This window comes from Thunnus albacares, chromosome 19, assembly GCF_914725855.1.
Source record: "Thunnus albacares chromosome 19, fThuAlb1.1, whole genome shotgun sequence".
NCBI lineage: Eukaryota > Metazoa > Chordata > Actinopteri > Scombriformes > Scombridae > Thunnus > Thunnus albacares.
Window position 1 is genome coordinate 9,727,911 of NC_058124.1, and position 9,262 is coordinate 9,737,172.

Here is a 9,262-nt window from a genome sequence, read left to right on the forward strand (position 1 = left end):
CTGTGCCAGAAAGTCCCACCCGGTTTTCCAGTCAGTCAAGTAATTGTTGTGGACGGCTGTGTCAAATGCAGTACTGAGATTCAGTAATGCTAAGACTGAAATTCTGCCACTGTCTGTGTTTAAGTGGATGTCATTGGAGACTTTAACAAGAACAGTCTCAGTGCTGTGGTGTGGTCAAAATCCTGACTGGAACACATCAAAACACTTTTTTAGTGCCAAGAAGTTGTTCTGCTGTTGAAAAATGACTTTTTCAATGATTTTACTTAAAAAAAACAGAGGGTTTGATAGGGGCCTATAATTGTTTATTAGTAAAGTGTCTAGGTTGTTCTTTTGCAAGAGTAGCTTGATGACGGCAGTTTTCAGGGCCTGTGAGACCTGAGAGAAGAGACATGTCGACAATTTGTAGAAGATCTGAGGCCATGCAATTTGAAACATTTTTGAAAAAGCCTGTTGGCAGAATATCAAGGCAGGAGGAGGAGGATTTCAGATGTTGAATAATGTCCTCCAGGTTTTTATGGTTGATTGGATAAAATTGTGTCATACTACTTGAATTGAATTTTAAGTGGATACAGGGACAACACATATCCTGTACCTGATATGGAGGCACTGACTGCCTGTCTAGTTTTCTGAATTTTGTCAGTGAAGGAGGCAAACCCATTGCAGGCCCTGATGGATATAAGTTCAGAGGCTACTGACACAGGAAGGCTCTTTCTAGATATCATAATGAACCTGGAGATTTGTTTTTTGCCACCTGTGTTCAGCTTTTTGACTCTCTTTTTTCTGTTCTTACCAGTGTGGCATTTCTCTATGGAGATCTTTTCTTACCGGAGACCACCTTGACCTTAGTGGATGCAATGGCATCAATAATTTGCAATTTTAGCATTAATATTATCCACAAGATAATTGACTGAGACCCAAGAGAGGGTGGGTGTGGAAGAGAAAACCTGAATAACCTGAATAAATATTTCACTTTCAAATATACTGTTTTGTGATTACCACTGAACATTTGTATGCATGGAGATAGCACTCTCAAAGAAAACACAGGAATGATCAGAGAAAGCAACATCAGTCACCACAACCTTGGAAATGATCACACCCTTGGAGATGATTAGGTCTGTGCCCCTTGTTGTGCGTGGGCTCCATCACATGCTGAGTCAGCCCATCAAGAACACAGCACAGTTCTATAGTCCCTCTGCCATGGGGGTTGTCAACATGGATGTTAAAATCACCAACAATATCTACACAGTCAAAGTCAATACAGATTATAGACGATTATAGACAGCAGTTCAGCAAAGTCATCAAAAAAGGTTGCGCAGTATTTAGGTGGCCTGTAGATATTTAGGAACATTGCTCGAGAAGCAGCAATGAGCTGAAGAGCCACATATTCAAAAGAAAAATTCTTCATAAGATATCTGCTTGCAGTGGAGGTAATCATTAAACAAAATGGCAACTCCACCTCCTTTCTTATGCACTCTATCTTCACTCATAAAACTGAAGTTGGGATGGGTTGACTTGATAAAAACAGCTGAACTATTACCTTGGTCTAACCAAGTTTCAGTTAAAACCATAAAATCAAGATTGTGCTCGACAATAAAATCATTGATTAAGAATGTTTTTCCTGCCAAAGACTTGATGCTTAATAAAGCTAAATTTAGTGTGTTAAAAGAATTATCTGCCCAATTTTTTGTGACAGGCTGTGGCTGATGAGGAATGGATGCTTAATTTGATAAGTTTGCAGAATGGTTGAGTGCTTCCTGTTTCTTAGCAGATTTAACATTCTTTTTCTATTACCTATCAAAACAGAAATTGAGGAAGCTGCCAGCACATTGAGCCCTGGCTTTGCTTGGGAAGAGTCATGAGTGCCATTAGACTTGCAGCCTGGACACAGCACATATCAGTTAGAGCTTGCTGTATTTTGGACACAGACAGGTGAACGCGCTGTGCTATTATCAGGCTGGGGAGACAGGATGATTTTGATTCCGACATGGAGGGACGTGGGGGGTAGAGGGAAGGTTGTGGGCTTCGTAGCTGTGACAAGGCTTCAAAACGGCAGTCCACAAACCAATGGGTGATGTCACAGTGACTATGTCCATATTTTTTTACAGTCTATGGTCCCCCACCACACACACAGACAAACAGAGCTAGCAGCAGAACTAAGTGAGGCAAAGAAGGTGGAACTCTTTGGACACATTTTATCGAACTGACGGCTGAAATCCACGTCACTGTAAGTGACATAAACTTTTGGAATGAAACATGAAAGAACATTTCAACATCATTTATTAAAAATTGTATTTAACAAACAAAAAGTAATTTGACAGAGGTGACACACATTTGCCTGCCGTGTCTTTCATTCACAGCCAATATGTTGACACAGCCACAGCTAGTTGTCTGTTTACCACATGTAATCGTTGAGTCTACAGCCATTTCAGACATACACCTTTTCGTTAATCTGACAGCAATTAAACCTGCTGGCTTCATAACTGATAAAATGCACCCTGGTCACTTTTCCTTAAAAGTTAGCTATCCCCTGTCTGAAAAGGGCAAAAAAAAACAACAATGCAGCCCCTGCCCCTAGACCACCACACCTCCCTCTACCAGCGGTACCCTCCAAGCAGTGAATCCATTCAGATTAGCAACAGAGGGAGGGATGTGTGATGATAGTTGGTGTGATGATTAATTTGGTTGCCTTTATTATTTGATCTGTTCTCTATGTCTCTCCGGTGTTTTTTTTCCCTTTTCCTCTCAGTCTGCCTGTGTGTGTGTGGTGTGGGCATATCTGTCTCTGTTCTGCTTTTCCCTCCACACACTTTCCCTCCACCCCTGACCTGCATTATCCTCGTTAGCCTTGCCCTGCTCCCAGTGTCTTCCCCAGCCAATCAACTCCCAGCCTGCCTTTGTGTCTACTCACCTGTTCCCCATTCCCTCAATAGTTCAGTTTATATTTTAGCCCTGGTTTTCAGTTCAGTCTTTGTTGAATCCTTTGTTCTGGTTCTGTTCTGTTTGTTCAGTCTTGTTCTGCATTCTATTTTGTTCTGGTCAGCCAGCTTTGTTTTTTGCCTGTGATTCTTTAATAAAGAAGTTTCTTCAGAGTTGATTGGCCTGCTGTCCTGCATTTGGGTCCAGTTCCTGCTACTCTTCATGACACAAGGATCCAACCAAACATGGACCAAACAGACGAACTAGGTGAGGTGCTTTACACCATTCACTACCTCTTGAACTTTTACAGCAGCACCTCCAGTATGGAGAAAAAGGAAGCTGCTCTGGAAATGGCACTCAGATTTCTTCATGTTAGCCCCAAGCAGCCAAGCAACCCTGTTTTTTCCGAGCCTGCATATCAGCCTGCACCCAGCACTACTAGCAACCAGTCTGCAGTCCAGTCGATTAGGTTTGGATTCTCAAGCCTGTATTTGCAGCCTGTCTGTCCTGAGCTGGCTACTCCACTCCCCAGCACTGCTCCCCAGCTCCGCAGAGTCTCTGCTCCCCAGAGTCTCTGTTCTCCAGCTCTGCACAGTCTCAGTTCCCCAGCTCCACTAAGACTCAGCCCCTGGTTCCCAGCTTTCAGCTCAAGCACCAGCCCAAGCAGCCACCCCAGCTGCTTGAGCCAATGCTTAAGCAACCTCCTGTCCCAGCTGACCTGCAGCAACCCCCTGTTCCTGCTGGGCTGCAGCAATCTTCTGTTTCTGAGCTGCAACAGTCCTCTGTTTCTGAGTTGCACCAGCCCACTGTTTCTGAGTTTCAACAGCCCTGTCCCTGCCTTCCTGAAGTCATGGAGTCCATGGTCCTTGAGTTTCTGTTTAGCTGTTTCCTTTGGCTGCCAAGCTAGTCTGATTCCAGCTTTCCCAAGGAGACTTATTCTCCAGTTCCTAAATCCCCTGTGGCTCTGCCTCCAAACATTCCAGACCTTTAGTCAGTAGTCTCTGCCAACTCACAGCTAGACCTTCAAGACCATCAGTATGTTGTCTTCGCTGGCACTCAACCAGACCTACAGTTGGCTGTCTCCGCCGACCCACAGCCAGACCTTCCAGACCTTCTAGACCTTCAGTTGGTAGTTTCCACCAACCCACAGCCAGACCTTCTAGACCATCAGTTTGTCGTCTTTGCCTACACTCAACCAGACATCCAGTTGGCCATCTCCACTTACCCACAGCCAGACCTCCTAGATCATCAGTCAGCTATCTTCGCCAATGCCAAGTCAGATCTCCAGCTGCCCACCTCCTGCTCTGCACCCCAGCAGTCTGCCTCTTCTGCACTATGCCTTGATTTGCAGCCAAATCTTCTGGCGCTGCCTGCCCTTCCTGGCCTGCGCCTTTGTCGCTGACCTCCAGATTGGCCCAGCCTTCACCACTGACCTCCAGTGTGGCCCTTCACATCTGGTCATCCACCTGGTCGCCCTCCAGAGCGTGACTGGAGGGCGACCGGGTGGATGGTCATCCTCCAGTGTTGCAACCATCTGTCCTGCCTTCTGGTCTCCCTCCATAGCGATATCAGCCTTTGGTTCTACATACAGGCCGCCCACCTGAGATCTCTTGCTCTGTCCCCCTTCAGCCCCCAGGCCGCCCACGTGAGTGCAACGTTCCTGGTTCCCCATGCTCTGGTTGCCTGCCCAAGCACCATCATCCTGGCTACCTGCACGTTGCCCTGGCCAATGGACTGTCAGTTTTGGCCACCTCCTCCTCCCTTCTTTTGACAGCCATCCATCCTGTGTCCAATGGGGGTTTTTGGGGATGTCTGGGGCCATCCTTTGAGGGGGGAGGGGTTACTGTTATGATTCTGTCATGGTCTATATCTAGCTGGCATTCTCCATCAGTCCTCCAGAGACCCTCAGATTTTTCTCTTTGTTAGTTTGGACTGGACTGTGTGGGAGAGGGCTTATTTTGAGTTGGACCTTTGAAAGACTATCTGACATGATATTACTTTGGTTGCCTTTATTAGTTGGTCTGTTCTCTGTCTTCCTGGTGTTTTTTCCTCTGCCTCCCAGTCTGTCTCTGTGTGTGGTGTGAGCATGTCTGTCTCTGTTCTGCTTTCCCCTCCACACTTTCCCTTCACACCTTCCCTGCATTATCCTCATTAGCCCTGCCCTGCTCCCAGTGTCTTCCAGAGCCAATCAACTCCCAACCTTCCTTTGTGTCTAGTTAAGTGTTCCCCATTCCTTCTTCAGTTCAGTTTGTATTTTAGTCTTGATTTTCAGTTCAGTCTTTTTTGAATCCTTTGCTCCTGTTTGTTCTGGTTCTGTTCTGTTTGTTCAGTCTCATTCTGCATTCTGTTTTTTTCCAATCAGCCACCTTTGTTTTTTGCCTGCGATTCTGTAATAAAGAAGTTTCTTTAGAATTACTTGGCCTGCTGTCCTGCATTTGGGTACATTTCCTGCTACTCCTCATGACAAGGTGACTGACAGTTTTCTGTGCCCTTCAGACTTTTTTAATCCAGAGTTACTGTTTTGCTACAAGGGATATCTTAGTTTATATGTTGACTTTGCTCTTTTTGCTTTTGAAACAACACTTTGTAATATAAATATTGTGAACTCATTAATACTACTTTTAATCTTTTAAGCATAATAAAAAAATGATGAGAGCAGACTAAGTACTAGACAATGAGTACTGATTAAAGAGGAAGAATTCATATTCTATTCTTTCATCTATCAGTATAATGCAGTATGGCACAATACCACCAGTATGTCTAAGGCCTAATTAATAGTCTGTAGTAGGGGCGGACGATTTGGCCCTAAAATATCACAATATTTCAGGGTATTTCTGTGATAACGATATTCTTGACGATATGATAAAACACTCCTCATACTCAAGCAGATGCTTCTACTTGAGGTGGTGAAATAAGTTTGTTGTATTGCCCCCTTTTTTTGTTACAGTTGTCTTGCACTTCTGACCTATTACCATGGTTTGTTGTACATCTTAATTTTGTAACCAAAGCATTTCCACACCACTGAAGTCGCTCCCCTTTTTGGAACTAACTACTCCACTGTGGAGCCTGTAGCAATGTTACTTTCACTTTTAGTCATGTTTGTTGTTTCTGTGCATAACGGTATGACATCATTACGTCAACAAGTCAGAATATTTCCATTATCATGATATGAATTTTTTCTATAATATTAAAATGATACCGATATTATTGTGAATAATATGATATGGCACACCACTAGTCTGTCGTGACAATTATGGGTAATGCTAAATGTCCCAACAAAAAATTAAACGTGAAAGTTCACCTTGTCCTTTGTGTTTATAGGTTTGCTGTTGTTTCCTGAAAAGGTCACGATTTTAGTTATATAGCTGAATTTAGTAAGTCCCAAAATGAACAACTGTGAACGTTATTTCTTGTATGTTTAAATAGGAATGACAAACCCAAAACAGAAATGCAGCACTTTAGAGAATAGCTTTGAACTTATTACAGATGTATACTTATTGATGTAGTATGTAAATATAATTTTAATAATTTCAATTGCATTTATAATGTAGTGGAAAATACAATGACAGAATGAAAATTTAATGGCAGGTTCACTTCACATTAATACGTTTACTTTTTAAAAAAAATTATATTTCAACAATTGCCAACACAAATAACCTTAAATCAAAACAAATATCAAGAAGTTACCCACCCAGTGTAATGTAAGTAAATTTTACCATGCAATGACAATAAATAAATAAAATGTTAAGTAATTTCATGCAGTTTTAAATATACTTAAATTGATATGAGATATTAAAGGTTAAGAGAATGTAGTTATCGTGCCAAAAAAATAAATCACTATGGTTTTTTGTGTCTCCTACAGTATAAACCTACTCACCTACAGTATTCCAGCTTTTGAATTGTTGCAGAGTATGTGCAACAAGGGAGGAATTGTCAGAGAGAAGACCTGGAATATATTGAAAGTTCTTGATCAAGTATGAACAGGTATGATCAGGTATGCTCAATGCATTACATTTGCCTTATATCACATAAATAGTAACATTGTAAATAGAAGCAATAGTGTGAATTTTGTCAACACATTTGACCGTGGAATTAGATTACAAGTTGGAAGATTTACTACATTTATCTTCTGAGTTTGACAGGCCTCTTAACTGGTTTGCTCAAAACATTTGTAAATAACAATTACTGTAACTCCAGGTACCCTTTTGTGCATTGTGTAGTTTTTGTATCTTCAGTCAAGTTGCAAAATTGGAAAGCATAATTTTGCATTATGTGTGTGTTTGCACTATCACCTAGAGCCTCGAGGTGAATCTAAAAAGGGAGGGTCTGCTGAAGTGCCTTATTGTATATCTTGGGGAAGACGTGGACAAACTTAACAAGGAGTATCTGGTAAGTAGTTTTGCATTAATCCCTTAAGCTTTAGACAAGATAAAACATTGAATATTTAAATGTATTTAAAGCAAATTTGCTTATGCCTATAATTATTGTAGAGTTCTGTCTCTCAGTAGTCATTAATCAACACAGTTTTTTTGAATTTAATATGTCTAATACAATGACTAATGTCTCTGTGCTGGTTCATATTGTATATTTTGTAAAACACTGTATAGTGTGGCTATATGGCTGGAACATATTAAGATATTTTAATTACAGTGTGAAATATTTGTCGCTGCAGAACAGCAACAGCAGCAGTGCAGATGGAACAGTGAAAGCCTGGGCATAAAATGGATATTATATCCAAATATTGCACTGTGGAAAGTGTCAGTCTGTGGCCAGATTCTGAAATTAATGAAAATATTAAAACGCAAGGCAGTTGTATCTTTTAACATTATAGTGAATCTTAATTGAAGTATGTATACTTCTGTGTTGTACTATTTAATATTTTTTGTTACACCAGATGTTATAACTTTCTAGAGAACAGCTATTATTAATACTTGTACCAACACTTTACTTGCAATAAAGTCAAATGTTTGCTATGAGAAAAATATTTGGAGGAGCCATTGTTAACTATCTGCTTGACATTGCATGTCATTAGATTTTCGCATCACTAGAACCCCAATTTAAGTTTTTTTTATTGAGATTTGATTGGGAGAATTGTTTGTGTAGATCATTTTTTATATTGGCACATCAGACACTGGTTTCATCGGAATAACTTTCTAATAAATGTCTTTTATCAGATTGTTCAGAAGGATGGAGCTGAAACAGAGCTTAAGAAGAGTAACAATGGCAGTGTTTGTCATCAGGAAGGAGGAGGATCCTCTCCAGCCACCACATGACACTGGGATTGTTATTGAAGGTGTGGAAGACTTAATGAGTTGCCATCAGTCACACATGAATGTGCCATGTTATATGGCCTCATCTATGTGCTGCAGAAAATATTCATGGAGATAGAACCAAAGAAGATGACACAGAGTGTGCAGTCTGAGTGTAAAGCTCTAAATATCAGATTGATCAAAGAAAGACATTTGGATACAGCACATTTTTTTGTCTGTTTTATAGCTTGTATTAATACATTCCATGATTATGGAAGAGGTCTTTGTTAAAGGTGAACAAGACAGAGAAACAGACTTTAATTGCACCCCCATTAATGAACTGTAATTTTCCTTGGGTAATTTTTTTGGTCTCTTGATCTCGCATTTGTAATGGTTCAAAATAATGTGACATTCATACAATCTGGTCATTTTATCAAAGGATAGCCAAGTTTTAACACTGTTATAAACTCTATTTTTACACTTCTCAATGGCTATTACATTAAATATCTCAAGTTTTAAGGAGAAATGTACGAACCAGTTTTAATTAAGATTTGTATGGTTAAAGTTACAGAAAGATGGTATATGGTTTAAAAAGACCATAATGTATTTGATATTATACTTAAGTTTTTTTTCTTCTACTGTTGATGTATAAGACACATAGTGGATTCAAAAGTCATTGCAGGTTTTGTTTATTTTTTGGTGGGGTTTTTTTTTTTTTTGTTTTTTTAGTACACAACAGAAAAAGTGATTCATATTTTAAAAAGACATCACGATAAACACTTTTGAAGGGAATATTTCTGTCTTTACTGATAGTAAGTAAATTAAATTAAACATTAATTGTGACAAAATGTTTTTAGTTTTATCTTGAGTGAAAATTCAAATTTTATATTATAGCGAATTTAGCTTTTGTTTATGGTAAAATTTGGATTATTAAAAAGCAAACAATTTTATTATATTGACCTACATTAAGTAACATTTTGCCTTGTAACTAAAGAAAATATATTGATTAAGGTATAACTAAAAATTATAGTTTGTACTGAATCAGAAATTTAACTTGAGAAGTTAATAAAATTGTCTGTAACAAAATTAATATTCTA

General features: G+C 39.7%; 1 long non-coding RNA gene across 1 annotated transcript; it reads left to right on the plus strand.

The window, feature by feature from the left end:
• The first annotated feature begins 6,796 nt into the window (after positions 1-6,796).
• On the plus strand, positions 6,797-8,691 carry LOC122970513. The gene is made up of 3 exons (XR_006399227.1): positions 6,797-6,900; positions 7,213-7,305; positions 8,091-8,691. It is a non-coding gene; the product is annotated as an uncharacterized LOC122970513 (long non-coding RNA).
• Positions 8,692-9,262: the final 571 nt, after the last annotated feature.